At 40.3% G+C, this 27,869-nt stretch overlaps 1 protein-coding gene across 1 annotated transcript in view; it reads left to right on the top strand.

Annotated features, from left to right (window-relative positions):
* Positions 1 to 27,869, top strand: part of LOC143343852 (uncharacterized) — a 156,428-nt gene that overhangs the window by 128,113 nt on the left and 446 nt on the right. The window lies entirely within an intron of this gene.

Here is a 27,869-nt window from a genome sequence, read left to right as displayed (position 1 = left end):
GAAACAAATATTGATAACATCGAAGAATAGTTTCTAATTACATTTCTCGTATCTTCGCTGAGAAAGCAAATACTCATTATCCCAATTTCCAGAATCATTCTGTGTAATTGTTATGATGTTTGATAAAAATACACGTGAAACGTGGATTAGTTTTATTCACAATCAAGCACGCGACGAAACCAAAACCTACGTACATAATATTATCTGAAACTAAAAATATGATGTTTTATTGAAAATTTAAACTTTAAATTAGTTCCTTTCGGTGTACGTCGTAATTGCATAAAGGCTCGATGTATTATCGCCATTCGTTAATATGCCGTTATATTACAATAATAAATATCACTATAAATAGAAAATAAATCGTGAAAAACTGTAATGCCCTTCAAATATTTCAAATTAAATATCGCGATGACAATAATCATACATATTTGCAATAAAAGTAATGATAAAAGTATTCCTGTAATCTTTTAACAACTTCGAAATTAAAAAATTGACATAATAGAACATTCATAACGTACGTCCGCATATTATTAGACGGTTACAGCCAGAAACGTTCCGAGCAGATATCGACGATATAAAACAGGGTAATCCTCTTAGCAAGAGAAATAAATTACATAATTTGCATTCGTGTTTCGATGATAATGAAATATTTCGAGTCGATAGGAAATTAAAACACGAACCCATTAGTCACTTACAAAAAACGTCCGATTTAATTACCAAGTACTCGTCGTATTACAGATTCGATCGATACCTGATACGAGCATTTACAGCGTGGGCACGCAAGAATTCAAGGAACGTTGACCGCCGTGGTGGTCACTGGTGACCGTCGCGACGCTTCGAGTTTACATCTCTCCTTTCAAACTCCTCCAACGAGCGTAGATACTGTTGGTACGAAAAACATGCATTGTAATTGGCCTGTTAATGGAAAAGATCTATGCAGACGATGCTATCAATTTTACGAGAAAAAAGGAAAACACGAAATATTAGTCATCCAGATCTGTTTAGCACCCAGCAACTATGTAAAGTTTAAAATCCATTATAAAATTTATACCTTGATTGTTGACATTTATTTTTTACAATTATTACGTTGATACGCGTGCGTTTTATTTTTCTCGCGTCCACGAATAAACAGCGAAGTCGTTCGACTGAGAAAAGCAAAAGTAGCTTGCACGTTGTAAAAGGTTAATCGACGCTTATAGGCGCTTGGTAACCAACCACTAAACATTATTGTAATTAATTACTAAGCACTTATTCAATCAATAGTGAGTTCAGCAACAGGTGTTCGAAACTTTAAGGGGCGATTCTACGCGCTAAAATAAGAAATTGAATTTGAGGCTTCGTGGTCGAGTTATTAATTACTGGAAATAAGGGTAAAATGCGCGGGGGGATGAGGAACCTGTACTCGGCTGAAGCAAATAAAACAGCCACGATACGTGTGTAGGTTGAGCAAATTTTATTAACGAATCGAAAAATAAAAATTGTTTACTTTTATTAAACGATTTAAATAAAGTTTGCGTACAAACAAAAATCTGTTAATGGTTGTTAATTTATGTACGAGTAAAGTGTAAGCGAGAGTTTACCAATGAAACTGAAATTGTTATTGAGTTGGTCATAAATGAAATTTTCTCGACTATGCAATCAACGATCTATGGACGTTGGTGCAATAAAGTTTCGTGTAAAGGCGACTGTTACGCAGAGATTACGAGGGACACGTAGTCTGAGTCCCCTAAACGCCTCCGGTTAGGCGGTTTCTGACGTCGTGCATACAATTAGCGACTGAATAATAAGATTCCCGGGCGGAGCAATGTCAATAGCAGGAATGATATTAATAAAACTGTAGGAAGAGAAGACTAAGTCAAGTATAGTAATCCCACGCCCGGAGGTAGAATTAAGCAAGAAATTCGTGAAACTGAATCGTCATCCACCAGTGTTTATGTTCCTTCAACTCGAGCGACCCGGTTAACTGCATACATAATTTATTATAAAATTTCACGACAAATATCTTTCGTCTTTTTCCATAATCGTACAATTTGACCAAATAGAATATTTTATAAGCCGATGAAAACGTTGTAATTTACAATATTTAACTAAACGAGGACGTATGACCAATGCCTTGTGCATATTTGACAGGATTATTCTCATAATAATTTGTCAGGTGTATCTACGCTGCTTTTAGTATAATTGCAGTACGAGATTACTTTGAGTTTATAGCCACTTTTTGATCCAGAAATACTATGTTTGTGATGTACTGTTGATAAAACGTTCTCGCGGTTTATGAATTGTACGATGACTGTTAAATTGGTTTTGAATAAAAAGAGAATTGTCCCAAACATCGATCATTTATTTAGGTAAACTTTAGTCAAAAGAGATTTGAATAAATTTTACATATGCGAATAAAATATATAATAAGCTTTAAAAAAAAGTTAAAATAATTATGGTACACAGTAACAAAATTTTTCCTTTGTTCCTTTACGAGAAAACTTTACTTGAAAACATTATCATTCGGTTCAAAAATAAAGTTTTGTGACTCTCAGGAGTGAAAGGCCAGTTTATTTAAAAATCTTTTTCGCACGAGTAAAATTTTCATTAAGTTCAATCACCTCTGAAATATAGCGCCCCTATATCAATATTTCCCCCGAACCTCTTGATCGCTTTTTTTTTTTAATTCAATAGCATCGATACATCATTCCCAGGAACAACCATACCGAGTTTTTATGACTTTCTGATAAACTGCTCCATACAGGACAAAATAAATAAAATTGTTAATTAAAATGACTCCCGTCGAGACAATAAATATTATACTTTGTTCGTTCCTATGTATATTTAGATTGATTTGCTTTTCTTTTAGACAGTACGATTTTAAAATAGGATTGCAGTGTCTTTGTCGTGTTTTTGTGATATTTCTCCACTTTGAGGCGGCGCGATTTAGGTGCGAAAGCTGGTCGAAAGAGACGAAGACACCGTGGGTTTATCCCTCGAAGTCTTACACCGGACAGTTGACTTAACGACGACTTTAATACTAGAGCTTTAAGCAACTAATTGAGCCAGGGATTAAGACACTAGAAATTGCTTCATTGTCACAAACTTGGGAATTTCTACAAGATACGTATGTATACTTCTAACAGCATCCTGCCGTCTTACCCTCTATTGTTTGCGTTTCGCCACTGTTAAATTTAAAGTGAGAAATAATTCAAAAAGTTCACTTCGCAAAATTCTTTTTTAACCCTTAACAACTCGACGTGAAGTCGCATATCCAATGTCTACACGTTAAAGATTTGTGTTCGTTAAAACTTACTTTTCAATTTATATCTCATTATTACTGTTTAACAATCGTATAGCCTTTTTCAAAGGTCAAACATAATTTGGGTTACGGAAGATTAATTGATAGTAGACGCGAGGGGGCCGTGGATTTTCATTACTTATTCCAATCATTTTACGTTTACAGCTTTATGAGAGAAGTCAGATTGTTCGTTATTAAGAGTTGATCATAAGATATTGCTCTTAGATTGGTCGTTTCTTGCTCCATTTTATCCGTTCATTTTTACCAATACCGACACGGGATGGTATCCAGGTAATATACTGGCATTTTACTATTAACTATTATGTCATAAGAAACGATTCTTTTTACACGTAAATAAAAGTAGTTCGAACGTAGTTGCGTTCAAACTCATTTTCACTGGAGCAAACTTGACGATAGATTAGTATAACTCTGGTAAGTATGTGTCTAATGAAACGTATAAAATATTTTAATTTAAAAATGTTTCTATTCGTATAATAATAAATTGTTTCAAAAATCGAGAACTTTAGAGAGAAATTTAGAAAAATTGAAATGCTGATGAAATTGGATGGAATGGACGCGGAAACAGAATGGAGAGAGGGATTACATAATGGGCTAAATGCATCATTAGTCCATGTGGTATTAGGTATATTATTGTCTCCTGTAATAATGAAATTAACAGAACGGAACAGAAAGGATAGGGAGACTATAGTGTCCAGCAGGAAATCGATGAACGGTCCTTTCCGTAACGTGTAAATCGCTTTCCGTTCGATGTAATAGTTTGTAAAACATCAAAAACTTGAGATAGTCGGACATTGAAATTGTTTAGATCAGTGTTTTTCAATTGTTTTTACACGTGAATCTCCATATTTCATAATTAAATCATTATTTAAAATAATATTGCATTAATTGTTGATTTATGATGCGCAATATTACGTAACAAAGTGCACTGATGAGAAATGAAACAATATAATAAAATAAAAACTCAGCTATTGTCTCCTAATACTGTTTAATGGAATATAATGCCATAATGGCATTTCAAAGTAACGTTGTTAGCCATAAAACTTGATGAAGAAGTCGACTAACGTCGCACTTAACTTAATAAGAAGTGGAAAACGCGATGAACCGTAATATTATTTTCTCCGAGGCGTGGAAATTTTTTTTGTAATATTTTCGCTAATCGAAAAACAATTTCACTAACAGTTTTACGTTCGACATTGAAAATTCATCGCGTATTCGTGCGATAGAGAACGATTTAAATCTCAGCGCAAGTGAAAATAACGATTAATGGACAGACACGCCAAACAAATCCTATTCAATCGCACGCGTGTCCGACAAATTTTCAAAATCAACGAAGCCTCGAACGGAAAAAATTTCATTTTTTGTTTTCGGGCTTATTTTTGCACGTGGAATCACCTTCTGGCAGATTGTTCTATCTGTATAGCTACACTTTTCTATTATTTTATATCGAATACAATTCACAAAACTATCGACTATACAGGGCGTCCAAAAAGGTTGGGACGAAACTATTTTCTATCTATTTGACTTCAGTAACTTTAAGTAAAAATATAAGTTTGGTCCCTTTTGCGATTAAAAGAATTTAATTGTAGTTATAAAATAGTTGTGGGCTACTTCGCGCGCTCGCCTGCAGAGGGCTACGCTCTCTCACAAGTGACACCGAAAGTGAGGTTATGTTGCCGACAAAGCAACGCACAGAGGAAAGATTCTTACTTTTTAGTAACGATTCGCGCCAAAAACAGACAACTCGCGAAAGTGCATTGTTCCGTTATTTTAAATCCAATGAAAGAAGTGTAGTAATTTGGGATTTGTAACAAACCTCAACGAAACTACTGAAAAACATAAACACACGGACCAACGCGATATATTATAGTTCGATGGTATTTTTCGCGTCAGCTCGAAAGTCGTGGCTTTCGCCACTTTTCTTACATCCCGTATTCATGAGCCTTAAGGAATGCAGAGTGGCCCATTGAAGGTTCATACGACCTGACCCCTCCCGTTGAGAATCCTCTGGTTTATACCACTGACCGAGAGACGCGTTCGCGCTATCGGATTCTCGTCCCGTGGCCCCCGGGAGAATCTTTTTTTTCTAATATCGTCTCCGTCGTAGCTATTCGAACGACGCGGAATCTCGGCATTCCTGGCTCGCTTTACCACCCATCGACTCCATCCGCAGATAGCCCCCGACGAGCTTTATTAAAATTATTATAATCGCGAATCTCGAGACCGTGAACGCTGCCTTCTAATAAATCCTCCGTTTCGATCGAAATTGAATTGAAAATTTGAAATTGAATTTCGAGTTGATCGATATTCCGGTCGCGGCCCCGTGTCGCCACCCCTTTAATTAACTTCTCCGGAAAGGGAGATTCTCTCTTCTCTATTTCCCTTTGTCCTGGTATTCGTGTCTCCGCGCTGTCTTTCTCCTCGAATGACGTAAATCTCAATTATTCTTCCTTCGTCGTCGTCGTCCTCCTCCTCCTCGTCTGCCTAGACGATTTTTCTCCACGCGTTTCTCGCTCGTCGGTACACGGACTGCGTGCACCATCCACGCCAGTCATTTGTCCCAAAAAGAGATGGACTCTCTCGAAACTCTCGGGCGGATAAGGAATCTTTCCGTGGAAAGTAGCGAGGGCAGACGAAAATCATCAATACCCTTAAAAGTTTCACTCGCGTCGAACACGCGCGAACCGTTTGGCTGCGGATGCCGGCGATCGTTCACCGTTCACCTCGGTAATTTCTTCCGTTTCTCTCTGCATCCGGAATTATAAAATGTTAAACAGCCTGACCAGGTATACCGTGCACCTGCGGCGGCCATTTTTTTCCACCGACTTCCAGATACGCGAGCCCCCCCAAAGATCGCGAATTTAATGTTCTTCGAAAAAACGAAAAAAGTACGACTAAAATTATACGTTCCTTTTACCTTTTTCTATTATTATACTCTTATACACAAACCTACAAAGTTTAAGGGGGCAGTCTCATGTAAACGTTGCAAACTTTAACCATCTTTATTAACCTTTTCTAAATAAACGTTACATCTAACGCTATCATTCATTTTCGCAACTCACTTAGCTATCCTTTGGGAATACAAAATAAATTTTTTTATAATAATCTCTCAAAATTTAACGGTACATTCTCACACACGAGACTGCCCCCTTAACTATCTGTCTTTGGATTTATTTTTTTAACTTCTTGACTTCCTAACAAGTTTCCATTATACCGTAGGAATTCCAATTTCCAAAATCCCATCAGCTTTCGAAATCAATATGTGCCCATTCCTAGCACAGTATTATTGATTTCTATGCAACAAGAATTCGCAAAATGCGTCACACGACTTGTCAAATGGTCGAGGATTAAATCCATCGAGTCTAAAAATGTTTCGGTCTCGCGGCTCGCGTCGGATCTCTCGTTCTCTCGTTCTTGGCTCTGTCGTTCGATTCACGGCGAAACGTCAGTTTCGATGCACGAAAGATTTTCCACCGAGCAACGACGCACTCGCGGCCCTTATTCGCCGACAGTACTCGCGTGGCTAAGCGAGCGCAAATATTGATTTTCAATTACGGCATTCGTGACTTCGCGCAATGTCCCTGCTGCAGGAGCGTGCCCGGCAGCCTTGGCATAAAATAAACCGCAATCTCAAGGTCCATCTCGATGCACCGCGGCTCACGATCGATCTAACGTTGGTTTAACGTTTTGCCTCCCCCTTAACGGGGGAATCTCTGTCTTACAGAGTCAAAAAAGATCCAATTTCTTCTTTCTCCACCTTCAATGCGTAGAACACACCATCCCATGGATCCATTTGAAATTCGAAAAACTGCCTATACTCCTTGGCCTGCAAATAGAATTTATGGGCCTATCATGCACTAATGTCTTGCTGTTCTTCCACCAGGACAGTCAACATGTTGAATTCTTTGTTCTAAGAGATGAAAGATTTATTCTAGTATCTTTTCTTTAGTTTCTTCGAAAGGAATACTCAAGAAACGTCCAGATTTTGTCGAAACCAGTATCTTTCCTTGACCGAACCGAACTTCCACCATTGTGGTCGTTGGCCTAGTCTGTCGCGGATGCACTTGTTTGGCACGCCGGATGGCTTCGTCAAAAGGAAAGAAAGCAGCGACCTTTTCGTGGTCCTGGAACAGCGTGCTCTCAAAGCCAAAGCCGAAAGATGAAGTCGAGGATAGTTACTCTATCCGATCGATCGAAATTGCGTCGAATGTTTGCATCAAACGATCGTTGAACAAGGAATCGAGACATTACGGACCGTAACTATTGTATACAAACTACATAGTTTTAAAACAAGTTTCTTTCCATTTATATCGAATACGAGTACGCGTCGATAGATCAAGCTAAAAAGTAACGAAGGGGGCTCCGTGATAAGCAAAACAGAAAACAGGAACGATACTGGAAAAACTAATCGATTCGTATTGACTTAATTACCGTCGAAACTTTGGATGCTCGATTCCATTAAAGTTCTGATCCCGCGTGCTCGTCAATGACGTCTGTGCGTCCCGAATCGATTGCACGCCGGACGAAATACGTGGCTGTTCTTATCGCGATTCAAATTTCACTCAGACATATCCCCTCGCCTCTTCGGGTCTCATCCCCAAAGGATCTTCGATCGATTCATTCGCATACGGTGTGGCGAAAGTCGACCTTCCGAGTTACGAGAAAAAGAGGTGAAAGATGTTACTGGGCCGGTACGGTTCCCTACGGTCCAAGAGCTATCGCTTCGATCCTCTTAACGCCCATCCAATCTTTTCCAGTAAAATTTCCTGGTAAACCGTGTTTGGTAGCCGACTAGAAGCGTAAGATTATTTTCCGCGTCGACGCGTCAGAATATTTGTATCGTAACTTACGAGAATGGCCTTCCGTTGTTTAAATTGCAGGACGATGGGCACAGGTGTATCGAGCGATAATTCGCTATTAGTATCTTTACATCGACTAAGATTTAATAACAATTTTATACGCGCATCGATTGCATGTTACTAATTATTTTCATTCGCAAAATAAAGGCCTTTCTTATATTATCGTCGGAATATTACTCAAGTTCTACGTCGATCACTGGTTCAGAGCGAATCTTGATTGTAGAGTACGGTTCTCGGAAGAAAAGTCCCAGGTGGAATGCGGCATAAAACACTAGCGCCATCTTCGTGGGATTTTTCTTTCGAGAACCGTACACTACAAACAAGATTTGTTTCCTATTCGAATCCTATCGAAGATGAAAATGCTTGGAAACAGTGATCAGATATGGAATAAATAATATCGTTACGTGCAACGCGAAACTACATCGAAATTTTGTGTTCCTATAATGAAGAACGTACCAGGGTTTATGTGAATAAATGGGTATGGGCAATTGTTGGTTGTCGACAAAGCAGCCAACAGTGTATTCGACAGCAGTTGCTTTCGAGGCATTAAGGGAGATAAACATGTTATACTTGATTGCATTCCTTTCCTCGAAAACCTGTTTCGATTATGTCGCCCCGTGGCCGTAATTGTGCACGTCGCTCTGTTACAATATTATATTACTCCATAAAGGACGACTCGTAGGCAAAGTTACAGTGAAACAATCATTAATTCGCCTGTCGTGGAAAAATACAACGTATTTGAAATTTCCAAAGGCTGATGGAATTTTAACGAATTATTATTCTCATATACAAACTCTGTTACACTTAACGGACTTTAATCGAAATACTAAATGGTGTATAAACGTGAAATTTCAATGTTTCAATAAATAATAAATATATTGCTTTAGGATTTCGTACGACAGATTGAAACTAAAATAAAAAGATTGCACTTTCCGTGGAAAGCACGCAAGTTAGTTACGTCCTCAGAATGGGAACGTTGTTTCGACAGAAGGTTGCAAAAAAAAAAAAGAAAATAAAATAAATATTCAATCGGTACCCCGAGAGTAGCGTCGAACAAAATCGACTCGACGCTCCGGAAAGGTTAACGAAAAAACTTTGCCAAGTGTCCGATATACACGGATGGCTACGTCCAATTTTATTTCGCAGTACACCCCCATTCGTTGGATTCCTTTCCCGCGGAAGTTTGTCGGAAAGTTTCGAACGTCGGCACGTAAGCACGCGAAGCTCGATAATACGTGTACCGGAACAATGACGCAAAAGCTGACCTCGGGAATTAGCCGAAAACAGACGCCGCGAATCCTGAGCACCTTGAATTACGAGCACCAGCACGATACTCGCGTCGGTGCGGATACGAAAGGTCGAAAATTTGTTCGACCTCGTTGAGACCGGCCGAAAATATCGATCATCCGGCGTCCCAGTTAGAAGAGTATCGCGCTGGTGCAGGCAGCCTTAATTACAACCCGTTTCTTCGAGCCGCTAATCGCTTCGAATCGAAACGAGTCGTCACCGTCACCGTCACTGTCACCGCCACACCACCCTCGGGGTCGTCCAACGTCGATGACACGGTGCCCCGCCTTCCCCTAACTCCACGGAACGATCGAATTAAGAACAAATGACGGGAAATCGATCGTCCACTGAGCGTAGGTACACCGAAACACCGTATTCCTTCGACGAACGATACAGGTAACCGAATCGCGAACCGGTCGCAAATCATTTATTTACTGTTCCGTAAACAGGAATATACCCATTGATAAAGTTTCCAACACACGGTGATCCCACCGATTATCCCAACAGGGACGAGGGTTGATCGTGTAATCGAGGGTGTCGAAAAATCGGAGGATTTTTTTTATCTCCAAGCAACAGGTGGATTATAAATTTATCGTAATTCTTTCTGAAACGATAACAATATTGAAACCGGAACATCGTAAAGTCCCTTATTGAAGCGAACGTCAATGGAACGCGGAATATTGTTTATAATAAATGTTTTAACGAGCCGAGATAATGATTAGACAGTGGATGTTCGTGCAATAAATGAAGTTATGGGTTTTATTGTTGGGTGTTCTTGATACCTCCCGTACTCGCCGCCAGAGGGCTACGATCTCGTCTTTCTCGCAAGTGGAATCTATATATACGCTCCTCGACTGACCATCCAACGTCCTGGCGTCCAAGTTAGGCCCAGGACGAAACGTTTCCTTCTCCTTTCCTTTTCATAACTCCTGCTTCTCGCTCACCATTCTTCTCTACACACTCGTATCAGACAAACAATTCCTCAGTTGAGTACAATCGGTCAACAAATGAGCGAAAGACCGAAAGCAGGAAGAACAGAGCAGACCAGACAAGAAAACAAAGTTTACGAACGTTCTTTAATATCTTCAAAAAGAAGGAAAGTTTCTGATAACCAAGTGCCATCGAAAGGTACACAATCGATGTAACAGAAAGTCAACTAACTGATAAAAGTTCATTCTTTACGTACAAGTAATGTAAAATTGCACTGTATGTTTCGTTTACTTTGGTCCTTAATCAATTTTCAATTTTTCTATAAATATTGTATAATATCTAAACAAACGTTCTAAATATACTCGTGCTCACGACCGTCTCCTTCGTCCCAAATATACGACAAAACTTTTAATTATTAGCGGAGGATTTACTACCATTAGAAATGTCAGGATTAAGAATAATATGTTCCTCGTTGTACTCAGATTGAGATAAATTACAGTACCATCCCCCAAACTATAATAGTTTGCAGAAAGATATAAATGAAAACTCAAGGAATGTTGTCGTTGCATTTACGGTCACACGCGAGGTTGCGAATCATTAAACTCAAATCACAGATCCGTCCTGTCTCTGAAGAGGTTAAACTGATCGCCGGAAAGCTCGTTAGAAGAGGTCAAGTTGAAAAGTACATCAAGAACCGAGCAAGTGCGTGATGAGACATTCAAGGCTGACCTAAATAATCTGTTTGATATAGCATACGCTAATTCCAACACACTGATTCAACTTGAAGAGGATTTCCTAGCATCACAGAGAGCAAGGTAGGGCGTGTTGAGTTGTAAAGCCCAGAATATAGTTCATGCAACTAATTTTAAGGTAACGAATCTTTACTTTTCTCAACCTCTCGGGCACACACAAATCTTCATTTCGTTCAAGGGGTTAACGCGCTACTTTTGTTACAATTTTTCCTAACTACGTGAATTCAAAACAACCGAGAGAACAAAAAACTGTCTTTTATAATCATTACAGTCTTATTCCATCTGCTATATGAAATCATAAAAAAATAAGGGTGATCGAAGGGCGATTACCCGTAAGTAAATAAAATGAATAAATAAATTCGGAAGTCGAGCGGCCGTCGTTAGGCAATCGCCTCGCGTTCGAACATTCCGCAGATCGACGCGGTGTGTATGTATCGTTCGTCGGAATTTTACAAAAAGCTAACAACCTATAGGAGACGGGCGAAGGGCCTAGAGAGAGGGAGAGCAATTAACGAGCTATCGAGTATTCGGTTATGTACGCTCGGCTCGTTCTTCGAACCGCTATTACCATGAACGGGTACAGCCTAGCGAACAAACGGTTTTTAAACGACGTCTAAACGGGCAAAGCGGCTGCCGAGGATCGTTAGGCGGACCAAGGCGAGACGAGGCGAGACGGTGGCGGGGCTTGGCAAACGGAATAACGGAAAAGGCACTTTCCCAAGGTGGAAGGTGGAAGGTGGACCGCGCGAGCGAGCGAGCAAGCCTTTCAACCGACGGGAAATCGTTCGATCGCGTACGAGACTTAACGAGATATCGTTAACGTCGCGTCGAGAATGAAAGTACATACGTACGCGCCGACGGAGCCCGTAAACGACGTCTCGGTTTACGTGGATCCCACCCACTCTCTCGCGCGACAGCTCAAGTGCGCGCGCTACAACGGATGGCCCTTTTGCATCTTCGTTGCCTGCGAATTTATGGTTCCTTGAAACTAGATCGAAGCCAACGACCCATGGAATTTCGAGACACCTGAAAACCCCCCACGGCTACGTGCCCCGAGAGACTAGTCGTTTCTGGCTCCCAACCCCTACGGTGCATACAGTAGTACCTCGATTGATGCACGAAAATTGCGTTCGTTACATGGCAATAACAGATAAAAGGTGTGTAGAGTGTAGGTATTAGAGGAAGTGGTAGGAAAGTGAGATATCCTTTTTATTTTTTAACCTAGAGACTCTCAAAATGGTAGAAATTAAAAAATTTTGATGAATAAATCTAGAGAATTTAACTTGAAATAACTTGCACGAGTATAGATATTGTGGACCTTACAAAACCTGTGAATTTTTCACTGTTTCTTTTCGTGCGATAGTAGTACCTCGATTAATGCACGAAAATTGCGTTCGTTACATGGCAATAACAGATGAAAGGTGTGTAGACTGTAGGTATTAGAGGAAGTGGTAGGAAAGTGAGATATCCTTTTCATTTTTTAACCTAGAGACTCTCAGAATGGTAGAAATTAAAAAATTTTGATGAATAAATCTAGAGAATTTAACTTGAAATAACTTGCACGAGTATAGATATTGTGGACCTTACAAAACCTGTGAATTTTTCACTGTTTCTTTTCGTGCGATAGTAGTACCTCGATTAATGCACGAAAATTGCGTTCGTTAGATGGCAATAACAGATGAAAGGTGTGTAGAGTGTAGGTATTAGAGAAAGTGGTAGGAAACTGAGATACCCTTTTTATTTTTTAACCTAGAGACTCTCAGAATGGTAGAAATTAAAAAATTTTGATGAATAAATCTAGAGATTTTAACTTGAAATAACTTGCACGAGTATAGATATTGTGGACCTTACAAAACCTGTGAATTTTTCGCTGTTTCTTTTCGTGCGATAGTAGTACCTCGATTAATGCACGAAAGTCTCGTTCGTTAGATGGCAATAACAGATAAAAGGTGTGTAGACTGTAGGTATTAGAGGAAGTGGTAGGAAAGTGAGATATCCTTTTCATTTTTTAACCTAGAGACTCTCAGAATGGTAGAAATTACAAAATTTTGATGAATAAATCTAGAGAATTTAACTTGAAATAACTTGCACGAGTATAGATATCGTGGACTTTACAAAACCTGTGAATTTTTCGCTGTTTCTTTTCGTGCGATAGTAGTACCTCGATTAATGCACGAAAGTCTCGTTCGTTGTTTGATGTCGAGCATACCAAAGTGTCGATCACTGATTTCGATGAAATTTTACATACGCGAATGTCTTAATGACTATGAATTTGAAAGATAATAAAATTGTTTTCTGCAATATTTGACCGAAAAGTGCCCTTGAGTCTATTTAATGTACCTATATTCGTGTCGTAGATTATTTGTTAGCAATCCCGAATCTCGTGTCACGGGTCACTGGTGACCAATCAGAGCTGCGTTAATTGTACAACGATTTAAACGGAAGCCTACATCGCTAACGATGTTGTATTCAACGATTTCCTATATTTATCTAGCTTCAGTTATAATTTTGGTTCCGTCAAATAGTATTTTGCGGCACGTTGTAATTTCTATCATTTTGTTACGGTTGATTATAACGTAGCCAAACCTAGCGCGTCTCTCTATTTGATACTTGCACTAGTAACACGCTCCTCCCACTATTTTAATTGTTCAGCTGCGCAATTAAAACAGCTTTGATCGATGACCAATGATTCATGACACGTGTACAGGCATTTTAAATAGACTCGATAGACCACACGATACCGATATTAACTTTCAGCTGACACGGTGTCGCGTTGATAATATAACTGGTATTGTTGGATCATTTATGTTCTGCAGGGGAAATGACGAATGGTTTTGTTTTACATATTGTTATCAATTGTATGGGATCCATATAAAAAAAAACAAATAATAGATTCTTTCGAACATTTCGAAAAGGAAACGGAAACTACGATGGATTGTGTTCTTTTTAATTATAAAGAAGAATACAGGTGACTAAATTTTTATTTTCCAAGATTTAAAGAACTACTGGTTTCCTCAGACATTTCCAACAATTATAGATTACGTTGAGAGAATATAACGAAGTGGAGACAACGACTAGTACCTAAACGTTCAGCCTAAGTGACTGGAGCGGTTACATATCGTTTGACCCTCGAAAAATCTAGAATGCTGTTGAAACGCCAGAACCCTAAACCCAGTATCAACCGTCACAACCCAGAACAGACTGAAATCTCTTATTTAGAAACCTCGATTATTGCAGAAGTTTCCTCCAAGGCTCGAGCGTACTTCGAAAATGTCAATTGCCAACGCCACGCGACTCGACGGACGCGCGAAATACGCTCGGAACGTGTTTTTCGCGAAGATAGAAATTCGCGTCGAACTCGGTGTCCAACCATGGTGAAATTTCATTAGCGCGATCGTGGGGGAGGTTGACAGAGCACGGAAGGTAGCGCTTAGAAAAAAAAAAGCAAAATGGGACAGAAAGGGAATCGTCTGGAGAAAGAAAGTTGAAGGCGGCTAACCGCCAGTCAAACGTCTCGAATTCTCGGCACGTTCGTCGCGCGCGGCTCGCGCCAACTGCGAAATACGAGAACGTTTCCGTTCCCATTCCCGCCGGTTCCGTTCGTTTTTTCCTCGACTCTCGACTCTCGACTCTTGCCACGGGTTCCGTCACTCCTTTTTCCGAACCTTTGTTTCCGTTCCGGTGGAAAAGCGCCCGCGCAGCGATACCGGTTTTCCTCTCTGCTCGGTCCCGAGCACCCTTTTATCTTAGGACGAACGCGAGCAAGATTTCCTGGGTCGGATACTGTGTAATTAAGAGCGTGTTTTTTTCAATTATTCTGCTATTGACAGTCCGCGAGAACGACGTGCTCTCGACCGTGCCGTGTGCGTCTGATGGGATCGAGTCTAGATGAGTTGGCCTGAACCGCACCAGCTTCACGATAAGCGGCCCACACTCGGTCAATAATATTGTTGGGGGAAAAAAGTCCGTGACTGGACCGGGATTCGAACCCGGATTTTCCACTTACCGGTCCGCTGCTCTATTCATCGAGCTATTCTACCACGGACGAGGTAAACGAGTGGACCTTATATTAAATGTATTTTTTTCGGGTAACCATTTCTGGCTACAGATTATAGTTTCGGAAAGGAATTTTTTTCTCCAAAGTGCGTAGGATTTCGAAGATATGTGTATTGACTAAAAATGATTGCACTTGAACCCTGTGGACAAACATAATTTTTTTAGACCGATTTGAAATTTTTTAATTCCGGCGAAAAATTTCTGCACCTACTCCCTGTCGATTTTTCTTGAAAATTCGTTTTTTATTTTTAATAAATTTAATTGACGCGCTACGGAAAAGTTGTCTGATACTTTTTTTTAGGTATCCATGAACTCTACTTAAGAAATAAATTTCATTGAAATATATTCACTATTGTAGGAGTTATGGTCGTTTGAATATTGTACTACTCTTATGGGGTTTTTCTCACTTTACGGGGTTAAGGACCAACTTTTCCAACATTCTTAGAATTTCTACATATTCTTCGTCAAAAGACGCGTTGTTTGAATTTAGAAAATTTAAAATACCCCACTCCGTTCGGGAGTTATGATTTTGTAAACATGTGCATGAAATTTCAGTGAAATATATCAACGGTATGGTCAGACATGAAATTTTCGGTAACGAATTTTTTTCTCGAAAATGATTAGGAATTCGAGGGTATATCTAATGACCAGAAATGATTGTAATCGACCCCTGCAACTAAAAATAATTTTTCCAGAACGATTTGAAATTTTTGAATTTAATTCTTAATAACTTTTTAACGAAGCCTCCATCAACAAATTGGTATTCTTGATTTTCGTCTTATTTTGGCTTCTAGAATCTCCCATTAAAATTTTTCCCAGATGTGATCGAATACCCTGTATAATATAAGTTACATTCCACATGCATGGAACTATTTTTCTGCGTATACTTTGTCCAGCGAGACGGGACAGCAAATAAAAGCGAAAGCCCAAGCGATGAAACGGATCTAACGTCAATATTAACAGTCGATCAATAAAGACGACTATCCGTCTACTGTTTCGTCTCATTGAACAAGATATAGCTTCCACCATTACTGAGACACTTGTCATAACTGTGCACCAGCTTTTCTGAGTGATTCCGTCTGAGGGGTATGATAGTATCGATCGTGTACTGTCGTAAAATATATCGAAGCGGATTGACAATATTATTCACATTAGTCAAACTAGAATGATCTGATATTATCAACCGTGTGAAGGTCTGGGTTAGGCTTCTATCTTTTCGATGTAAAATAAGTGCTACAACACTTCGATGAGGAAGTGGTATAAAAGTTCGATCAATAAATACATTATAGTAACTAATGCAATATTAAAATGCTTCGCTATCATACATCATAAATACATTTTATCGCCTCTTTGGATTTGTGAATTTCCTCCTGAAAATATCTCCGCGTGTAACTCCTTTTGACAGCACGCTGACGTTTCGCGTTTGCGTTTTGCTCTTCGCTATCTAGCATCAGATACTGAATTCATGCTTCGACTCGAACGTGGCTGTCGAAGAAACGTAAGAAGATAAAAAACAAACTATGATTTAATATAACATTTCCCAGCGTGTGTGCTAACAACTAGCCCTCCCTTCGGGGGGAGGGGAGATCGTTAGAGACTTTCAGGTGCATTAAAGTGATAACAAACTTTAGGGTGGTGTTTGGGGACATTAGGCGGACGTTAACCCTCTATAACCCCGCCTGATGTAATCCTGTTATTAATATGTATTAATTGTGGTTTTAAAGCAATGGCCTATAACTTTTACGACTGATGGTGAGTATGTATGAATATTTAACCCGAAGGGGACCATGAACCTCCGAAGTTAAATTAATTCTACAGCACATAATCTATCTGGTCTCAAGGTCGAAAGATAATTTTATTTACTTCACAATTTTTCACGCCACTTTTCACGCGGCAATAAAAAATTGTGTTTTTACTAAAAACTTGTTTAAAAAAACAAAGTTACCCTTTAAATAACTCTGAAAACGTTCGTCAAATAACGAACAAATAAAATATTTGTATTTACCTCTCGAAATATTTAGATGTAAAGTTTTCAAATCAACGCCCTGCGTACGTATACCCTGGCGTCCGAATATTTTGCGTTGCTCATCGTAGTTTACGCGGTATGCATTCCAAATCGTAGAACTGAGAACGTCGACTCGTGGCCCCAGACGCTATCGTCGACGTCAATAGGAAATCTCGCCTTTTGGACCGATGCAATTAGCCCAACGTAAAGCGGATACGTTTGCCCGGGCCTTTGGGAGATTGTCAGAAGACGGGACGCTTGTAGCCGCGAAACGCGCGAATAGGATAGCCCGGTGCTCGATACGGTTCGACAGTTTTCAAATTTTACGCTTTAACGAGCAATGGACGGTCCGATTGAAAGTAATCGACAGAATCGTCGACGGGTCGAGGGTATTAAAAACAGGATTTGGATGCAATTTCGCGCGTAATCCGCGGAAGCCTCTGAGTCGAGAGAGCGACGCCGCGTATCGACAGAAAAGTCACGCGGCAAAACGATCCTATAGGCGAATATTTTCGATTCGAGCATTCGAGCCGATCGTTACACGCGAATCGCGCGGCTTCGAGTCCTCGATCGTTTGGTCTCCTGGCTGTTGGCGTATAACGATTTTCCACTCCAAGGTCGTAACGAGGACGCGATAGGAGAACCGATGCGGCGCCGACACCTCTCGCGCTCGCCGCCAGAGGCCCACGCTCTCTCGCAAGCACTCGACCGACCATTGAATGTCCGACCCCTGAGGCTACTATCTCGATAGAATTTTTAATTATATCCGTAGTATCGTACAAGTGCATCTATGCTTCTTTGGGATAGAAATACTGTTTTAAAATTGGAAAAACAAAGGGAATTTGAATGTCATATGTCCTGAGAATTATTACACAGAATGTAAAAGACTATAATAAAAGAAGTGGTCCCCATCTTGAGATAGCATCTCATTAAGATTTCAGATCCCACCACCAGGGGGCTACGCTTTCTCTCAAGTACTCGACCGACTAACCATCGAATGCCCCTGCGTTTGAGGCAGTTTGGAGCCTGCTAGGCTTATCTAGCAGGTCCAGGACGAAATGCCTACCCTTTCATGTCCTTTCCTCGTGCTATCTCGGTTTATTCGATTCCTCCAGCAAGTCGCCACAGCGGAAGAGGCAAGAAACATCGAGGTGAAACCTAGAGGAAGCGCAAGCGCCAACCTGGAAGGGGGGAACTCCGAGCACCGAAGTAGCGATGCATGTCCAAACGCAGTATATCCTCATAGACGTACTCCCCCGAGGTAGCTGGATCACGACTGTTCCGGGGATATTTATTTACATTCTGGCAATTAGTCGAGCATTAGTCGAGCCTCCAGGGGTACGAATGGCCTCGACTGGCGTCGCGACTACCGCCGTCGCGAGGGGGGGGAGGGGGGGCTTCCGAATCCGGAGGATCGTGTGCGAAACACCTAGAGGTCTAACGGCCGACAACTTTCGACCCCGATTACCGGGGTTCTCCGGAGTCAGGGAAAATTCTCGAGACTCGCTCGTAAATCGCGGATCGCGTCGTGTCCCGCGAGACACCGGAAGCCAGGCGACGAAGAGGATGATTTTTCCAGGGTAATGGGACTCGCGAGGAGCCCGCGAACGAGGAGCCAGCCGACCGGACAAATGGAAACCGTCGCGCGCCATTCCGAGGACTACCCCTCCCCCGGAAGTCTCGCGAAAAAGGACCGATCCCGAGCGAGACGGAGAATCCGAGAAACCGAGAGGGTTGTACGGTGGGAGGGAAAGGGTAGAGAAGTGGACGAAGAACACTTAGTTAACGGCAAAGTCTCGAGAGTACTCGGAGAAGTAGCGCGGCGTAAAGCGCGACGACAAAAATGCTCGAAAACAGTGGAAGTTGGCGAATACTAAAAACCGTGCCAAATACGCACGGAAACAATGAAGAAACTTCGTCGGTTGAACGGGACGACGAGAAAAGGACGCGACGATCGAGGGTCCCTGTAGATCACCCGAGTCAACGTTCTCCCCTTTCTATTAGCCTTCCTAACCTACATTCTTCCGAGTACCGCCATATACGACGAAATATATCGCCTTCATGGCAAACTTTAGCTTCGTCGTCGGAGAAAATTACACCCTCGAACAAACAACCAAGAGGGTTATGGATACCGACTACTCGTCAGAGTTTTGCAAAATTACTATTGAATTACACCAGGAATTATTATTACGAGATTATTCGATTATATTATTTACAATTCGGATGTTTCGTTCGATTAAAATATGATGTGATTGCAAAAGAAATTAACGACCTACGAAGGTTCCAATGATTCTCTGATTATATCCCATATTTTGGGAGACTTGTTCAGGATTTTAATTAAACGAGTGAAAAATTAAAAAATATCACAGAAGGGTACTTATGCAAAAAATTATATCCTCATATTTTGTAATTTTTTCTTCCTTCGACTGTACGAAATAATATAAAATTCATGTTTCAAAGCCTGCGCCGAAACCCGTGGAGGATTTGTCATACTCCGCCTTCCGAGGAAACATACGACTTTCGATGCAATATCGATAGATCAGCGCATACCACGTACCTTTCACGCCTATAACTTCGAAATTGAATAATCGGATTCGCCAGATGTCCTGTACAAAAATATTGTACGTGTAAGAATGTACCAATAAACATTTTTGAAACCGTGTCAAAGCAAAAGGTTCGTACAAAGAAGAATAATCTAAATCTTTGTCTTGTCTTGGCGTCTTATGACCAACTTTATTATATCTAATTTTTAAAATGAAACCAAATGTGTTGTTTTACATTTATTCTAAACATTCTACGTATGAAAGTTCTAGGGCTAGATATTCGAAAAATGAATACTTTACGACACATTTTATACGTCACGTCGTACTTTATTTTGAAATAAAAGATGAAATATCTCGTAAACTATCAGGGGTGGATCCATGACCCTTCCTTGGGACGAAACACGTAAACGTATATTTGCGAGCCTCTTTTAATTTTTCATTTCCTTTCAACTTCGATCTGCTAAGATCCAACTGTACCGACATTATCAAGAGATCAGTGCTTCGAACAAATAACAATGCTTTTAATAAGAAAGTCAAGGTGGGCACGAAATCTAATGGATCATGCTGCGTGTTTAGCATGCCTACTGAAAATTATAGGCCAAGGATGAGGAATCTGCGACCTTTTGCGGTTTTCTATGCGGCCTTCTCGCATATTCTCCCCGCCATCATTGAACGTGTCCAGCAAAGATTAAATTTATTCTATCTCGTGTCAGGAATATATTATAACTTTTGCAATTACGATTAATAAAGTAATCTATAAAAAATAATTAACCGCCACATTGTATATCTTGATATTTTATAACACACGTTTTATACACTAATTAAAAACCTGACGTATTCCATAATTATTTTATAACGAACACCGCCGTACGTTGCACTAAAAATATAACGCCATGAACCGATTATGTATTAACGCTAACAAATTCCGTAACTACATCGATCATTATATGTCACATTATTAATATCATTTGCTCTAATTTGCTTGTATGACCATATCGCGATACACTAGAATGTCGATTATCAGGAATAATAGGGAGACAAAACCTTCGTTAATTTCGGATAATCGACGCAGCGAAATAATTAACAGAGACGAATACGTCACCATACTTCACGACACGTCGTTTCCGTACTATTTTCATCGATGATAATAATTACCAAAATTAAAACAATAGTTTCATTCCCTGTTTTCTTTTCAATTTTTAGGTGCTTTACACATCACAAGTATGACTAAAACATAGTCGAATAAACTACAAAAAAGAATCACAACGTTAGACGTAGCGTCCGCTTTAAAAAAATTGCTAAATTTCGCAACTTCTACTGAGGAATGCCCCTTTTTCTATGTAAAATAAATTTAGAAACTTAAAACGACGCTAGATTAAGCGTGTTCAGTAGCGATTCGTAATTGTGGTCGAGGGTAAACATAGGTTGACCCAGTTCGTGAGTCACTACCCTCGAAAACTTGTGTTGTATTCTTTCCGTGAGTACAACATTGTGGAAACGGCTCCTCCAACTCGAAGAAAAAGAGTCTGAAACAACAGAATAGGAGAGTTTCGGCGCTGAGGTTTCGAAGTCACGTACCATCGTCATGTGTTCCTTATTCCTAGACTACTGCCTTTTTAAAATCGACAGTTAATCGAGGAAATAATAAACAACCAACGTGTTTTAGTTTCTTTAAACGTAGTCTCGTTTTAATAAAACTTCGAGAATGTGTTGCAATGGAGTTTGCAGCATTATCAGGTTTTAAGAAAATTCCTCGATGCAAACGTTTCTGAGTTAACAATAATTTCAAGATTTTACTGTACGCGAAACGTGGAATCTATGAAACGATTTTCAACGCCCAAAGGTTCTTCACTCCCCCTGTTACAGACCGATTGGCGGAAGGAATTTCAAAGCGTTAAAGTCGCACAATTTCCTTGCCTCTCGTCCGAGACTACTTTTATCTTCTTCTGCCGTCGAATCGTCAGACGAATAGAAAAGGAATAGGCCTTTCGAGGGTTCGAGTTTGGCAGAATTCGTTGCGGATAAAGCGTTCTGGAGGTCGGCCAATACAGAGGGAGAGTTCAATGACTACCGGGGACGCGACTTGTCCCTCGATGCGCGAAAAACTGCAGGCGAATAGTTAATTGAATCGCCCAGAGACCGATTACCGTGCAAACGTTACCGTTACGAACGAACCGGCAGTATAAATCGCAGCTTAACGGAAATTAAGGGATGATATCGCGACGCCTCGAATTTCGGGATCAACTCGAATAAACGCGTAGGTCATGTGAACTAGTGGTGGGATTAAGTATGGTGCCAGTAGATGTGCTAGATTGATTCGAATTCTTCGTGAGTATTTAAAAAAAAAGGATAAAGTTTTACATACAGGGTGTTCGGCCACCCCTGGGAAAAATTTTAATAGAGGATTCTAGAAGCCAAAATAAGACGACAATCAAGAATACCATTTTGTTGATGGAGGCATCGTTAAAAAGTTATTAACAATTAAATTCAAAAATTTCAAATCGTTCCGGAAAAATTGTTTTCGGTTGCGGGGGTCAATTGCAAGCATTTTTGATCAACAGACATACCCCCGAAATCCTACTCAGTTTCGAGAAAAAAATTCATCACCGAAAATTTCATGTCTGACCATAGCGTCGATATGTTTCACTGAAATTTCATGCGTATCTTTAAAACGTCATAACTTCTGAACGGATTGGACGATTTTAATGTTTAAAAAAGCAAACTACGCGTATTTTAGTATAGAAGATATAGAAATTGTAAAAATATTCGAAGAGTTGATCCTTGACCCCGTAAAATGAGAAAAACCCCATAAAAATAGTCCAATTTTCAAACAGCCATAACTCCTACAATTGTGAATATATTTCGATGAAACTTTTTTCTGAAATAGAGCTCATGGGTGCCTACAAAAAAGTATTAGACAACTTTTCTGTAGGGTGTCAAACAAAATTACTAAAAATGAAAAAGGAATTTTTAAGAAAAATCGACAGGGGGTAGGTGCCTAAATTTTTCGGCGAAAAAAAAAAATTTCAAATCGTTCTAAAAAAATTATTTCTAGGTTCTGGGGTCAAATACAACCATTTTTGGTGAATAGACATACCCCCGAAATCCTACACATTTTCGAGAAAAAAATTCAGTACAAGTGGAACTTTAAACGTTAATAGCTGTTTAACGAAGCCTTCATCAACAAATTGGTATTCTTGATTTTCGTCTTATTTTGGCCTCTAGAATCCCCCATTAAAATTTTTCTCAGAGGTGGCCGAACACCCTGTATAAGAAGAATAAAAATAAAATCGATATTTTTACTAGTTTCGGAGAAATCAGCTTGCAATATTTTATTTGGACAAAACTATATAACCAGTAGAGAAAAAATGATTTTTATCCATTACCATATGCAATTAACTGATCGACTAGTCAAGCAATTAAATTTTATAGCTAATGTCGAAAAACTGGCAAAGAATATCAAAATATTGCATGCCTTGTCAGGGTAGTGTCGTCTAGATCTAAAAAAACGTCATTAGGAAGGAAATTATGGCCACGGAACGTCTTCCACGAACTCGTTCGGCTCCACCAAATGCAATTTTCTCGGATTAACATACCGTCCGTAATATATAGATCAGAATGAATCACTCTGTGGATAGATAAATCGCAGAGTGAATCTAGGCGCTACCGTTGAAGTGGATTAAATAGGCTAAGCGTAGTTCGAATTCGACCTCTACTTAGCCTAAAAGTGGAGAAAACGGAAGTAAGTTCCCATTTGAGGCTGAGAGTAGGCTAACGGACGTATTTAACCCTTTGCATTCGAAGTATGCCTCCTGGGCACAGGCAATGTCTCGAGATCCGCTCAAAGTATGCCTGTCAGGCGCTCCAGAGACCGTACCGACGCTACCTATTAATTTTCCTATACTACGTAAAAAGTAAAAGCTATCATTTTTAAAAATTTTCAATATCTCTTTAAATTAATACGAGCAACGTAACGTGGAAGCACCGAAACGTTATAAATGATACCACGTGGACAGAATTGTTTCGACGAATTGATCCTAAATGCAGATATTGATGTTCACAATCTGATGCAATTATTAGTACCAAAAGGGTTTGTTTATAGAAACAAACTCTACCACACAACCAAGTTCATGCCTCACAGAAAAGTCAAAATAAAAATTTTTTAAACATTTTAATCCGTCCTCCTTCGACATCTTTCAGTCTGTCCAAAATGGCGGCGATTATCGATACTAAAAAAACTATGTTTATACGCGAGTTTGCGTCTCACGGAAAAATGAAAGTAAAAGTTTTCTAAATGTTTTAATCCGTCCTCTTTCGACGTCTTTCGGTCTGTTCAAAATGGCGGCGTGAAAATGTCTCGTTAGTAGCAGCGTGAATGGTGGTTCTTTCATTTAGAGATTTCAGGTGCAAATGAAAAGGGAGGCCGAAAATGTGGGGTTAAAAAGGAGCTAGAAAATCGTAAGGAGAGTCGTTCGATGGCCGCTGGAATAAGGGAGAGGGAAAAATCGATGTGCTCAATCTGATTAAGAGTCCGTTCGCTGTTGGCCCCGACATCCATGCACGAAGGTGCGAAGGTGCAAAGGTTCGTGCGGGCCGCACCCTCGCGCGTAAATAAAGACAATCGCGCCACGTCGGAAATTTCGCGGTACGATTCCTGGTCGCGCGGAACGCCAAGCAACGGACGACGAGCCAAGCAACGAAAAACTGGAGGAGCAACAGCGAGCGCGTCCCGCGTCGTTACCGAAAATTTATTCCTCCTACCGGCGCCTCTTTCTCGTTCGCGTAAAAGTCGCCCGCGCCACGGACAGTTTGAAAAGCAGTCGCCGTACGACGCGTCGAGATGATTTACGAGATTACGCGCGATCTATTCCGTGGAAGCGACGCCCGAATCGGCAATAAAATATCGTTCAACCGGGAGATACGAGAACCCTATTAAAGACGCGCGATCGTATAAATATCTAAATAACATCGACGAACTGTATCTCGATATCGCGACCGTTCTACCTTATCGTTTTATTATTATTTTTCATTTCTTAACGAAAGAGACCCTTTGGTGCGAAAAGAAGAGTAAAATAATTCACGCATTGCACGTTGCAAGGATTGTTTTGGACTTCTTAAGGATTAGTAAAAATGTGTGTAGAAGTTGAGGGAACACCCTGTATAAGATGAAATTTGTCACATCGGGGAAACGACATTTGACGTGCAACAATTTAATGTTATTACAGACATAATTATTGTAGATTCATATGTATTACCGCTTGGAATTCTTGGAGCAAGTAGAAATAATGATTAATGGTCAGACGCGCCAAGGAAATCGCGTTCAATCGCTCGCGTATCCGACGAATATGCAAATTTACATCGAACGAAAGTTGTTATTTTATATTTACGCTTGTTTCTACGCATAGAATCGATCGGGTTTTAATTGCATTCTTTGAAGTTTGCTATATAAATATGGTTTTCGTTTTCACTCGCACGACCATTAATCACTATTTCTACTTGACAGGTGGAGGACATGGCCAGTCAGCAACAAGTAAGGAGACGCTACACACGAGTCATAAGTAACAGGGATACTTTGATTATTGTAAAAATTTATATCCTGCAATTCTTACAATAATCTTTAACACCAGAGAATACACTCCATCTATGCAACATTAATATTACACATGTTAAAATCTACTAATTACGGTGACAGAAGTAACCACTTCTAGAGGCAAAAAATCAACCCTCGAGTGTAATAATTAGATATAAAAATTTTATTATACGAATAGATATATTTACTGGCCAATTTACTGTATTATATTTTGCTTAAAAAAGTTGTTTTAAATGTAAATTTTGGAAATAACTAAATTGTATGCAACAATGTTACCTAAATATTTTGTACAAATTTTGCAATAAAGAAAACGAAAGAGATACTGCTTTCGAGCGACGTAAACGAAACGACGTGAAACGTAATCTCGTGATATCCACATACTTCTGTTGTTAAAAATAATTCTACCCATACAGTCGTCCTTCTTCCCCTCTTCTCTTTTTGATGGATGAAACCCACCACCCTCTCGCGGTTTCCAACGAACAACGACGCTTTCGTTGTATACATACATAAACTGTTACAATCCAAGAGTAGGTATATAAACTACTTTTGAACGGTTTATTTAGCTACAATATGCAATTATATACTAATCAGACATTTCCTGTTGCTGTGTAAATGTCACGGTAACAAAATAGAAATTCTTCCAAGTCTTGAAACTTTTATTTCACTTCCCACCTATTCCCTGTGGAAATTCTTTTTTCATTATTTCGAGTGCACGCCACACTTCAAGAAGAAGAATATAAAAATTACCACTTTTTGCCACTTTGGGATACACCTCATTTTCTTTCACTCATCAAATGCGCGAACAATCTTACGCTCTTTGAAAAGTACAAGTTGTATACATTCTAAGAACCGTGCCTTATTTTCGTACTTCGAGAATTCGTAGAGTTCAAACTTTTTAGAAATCTCCATCATTTTACATTCTAGAAATGTTCCGTTTCATTCGCAAAATCAGTTCTACGATACCAAGAACGTCTGTTACAGTAAATCCAACTTCGTGAGCAGTTCTCGCGTGAAACGATCGGAATGAAAATTCTTTCGCGAAAATTGTCGAAGATCGGCGAACACTGGGTTCCGTATTTCGCAAACTGTTCGAAAAACAGAGGAAACGATGACTTAAAACCCGCGTGTAGTCGCGCGGGCTGCAACATATTTCAATACGAACGAAATCCCTGACATCGGGAGGAGGGAACGAGTGATCGATTTGCCGCGGAATGACCCATTCGTGTCGACGATTTGGCCAAACGAAGAGCTACACGTTCGACGGCAGGGGGAGGGGAGGAGGGGAAAAAAATGTCACTCGGATAAAAATTCGCGGCGCAGGATATACGCTGGACCCGGCGCGGCAGGAAGGAGATCGTGCACGGTTACGAGCAGAAACAAAGTGTGATACGAATGAAGATACTAAAACGGGAACACCGGGGCGAGAAGGAGATGGAGTGATCAGTGCATCGCGTCCAAGATGGAAGGCATATTTCGCGTGGTCGTAAACTCCGTGCGACGTCGACGTCCACCGGTCGACCCATTTATCACGCGACGCGTCTAGCGAGACGCGAGGTAAAGGGACGTCGTCCCGAGAACTCGAAATCCTCCGGCGCAAGAACGAACGGAGCGAGGAATAGGACGAGGGAGAAAAGATTATTCGCTTCTCGGCCTCGAGCGACCGGGTAAAGAAAGAATCAAAACGCTTCCGGATCCGGATCCGGCTCCGGCGGACGTTGGACCTCGACACGGAGCCAACTATGCCCCGAACGCGACGCCACGATAACCCCAATTAACCGTCCTTTAATCCTGTCGGATAATTCGGAAATACATTATCCGGAGAACAAATATTCGCGTCATTGGCACTAAAGCCGCGCGTAAAATCGGCCGCCCCAGAGTGTACCGGGCCTCGTTCCGCCCCCTAATCCTTCATAAATATTGTATCTTCCGATAGATCGATAGGTTTAAATCCGTACGATATTTCTGCAGTGGAAAAATCGATTCGAAGTCTCGCGTGTGCGCTTGCCGTCGCGACGGCCACCGGTGACCGGCGCTTCGAACTTGGAACGCGCTGCAAAATTCTGGAACTCCGATACGAATTGGAATTATTGGAAATGTTTTAATTGGAATAAAATAAATTCGACCGTGAAACTTCTGGAATTGACATCTGTTCGACTACTGATTTGTAGGTTTAAGGTGGTTGACATCCTCAGAAACCAAGAATCTTATTATAGAACGTTCTTTAGAGGATATGTATATCGAAACAACTGACAAATTGATTTAGACTACTGTCTGGGATATCAACTAATGATTTCGAAGGTATTGTATTTGTTTCTTATGTAAACATTATTTAAATTGCAGCTTTTGTATCTCGTGCATATGCAAGCATGTCTCCTACGTGCAGATTTATAACGCGTCGTTCGTTTACCTAATACGTCTAATATACATACGTCAGAAACGAAACGATTTTTCGTACGATTCTTTATGCAACTACGTTACGTCGTACGACACGATCATGTTGGATGGTGGGAGATTCGTTGTACATTATGATTATAGTTGCAATTCCACGC

This window comes from Colletes latitarsis, chromosome 7 (assembly GCF_051014445.1).
Source record: "Colletes latitarsis isolate SP2378_abdomen chromosome 7, iyColLati1, whole genome shotgun sequence".
In the NCBI taxonomy this organism is placed as follows: domain Eukaryota; kingdom Metazoa; phylum Arthropoda; class Insecta; order Hymenoptera; family Colletidae; genus Colletes; species Colletes latitarsis.
The sequence above is the reverse complement of the archived record's forward strand: the minus strand, read 5'-3'. Positions and strand labels throughout refer to the sequence as shown.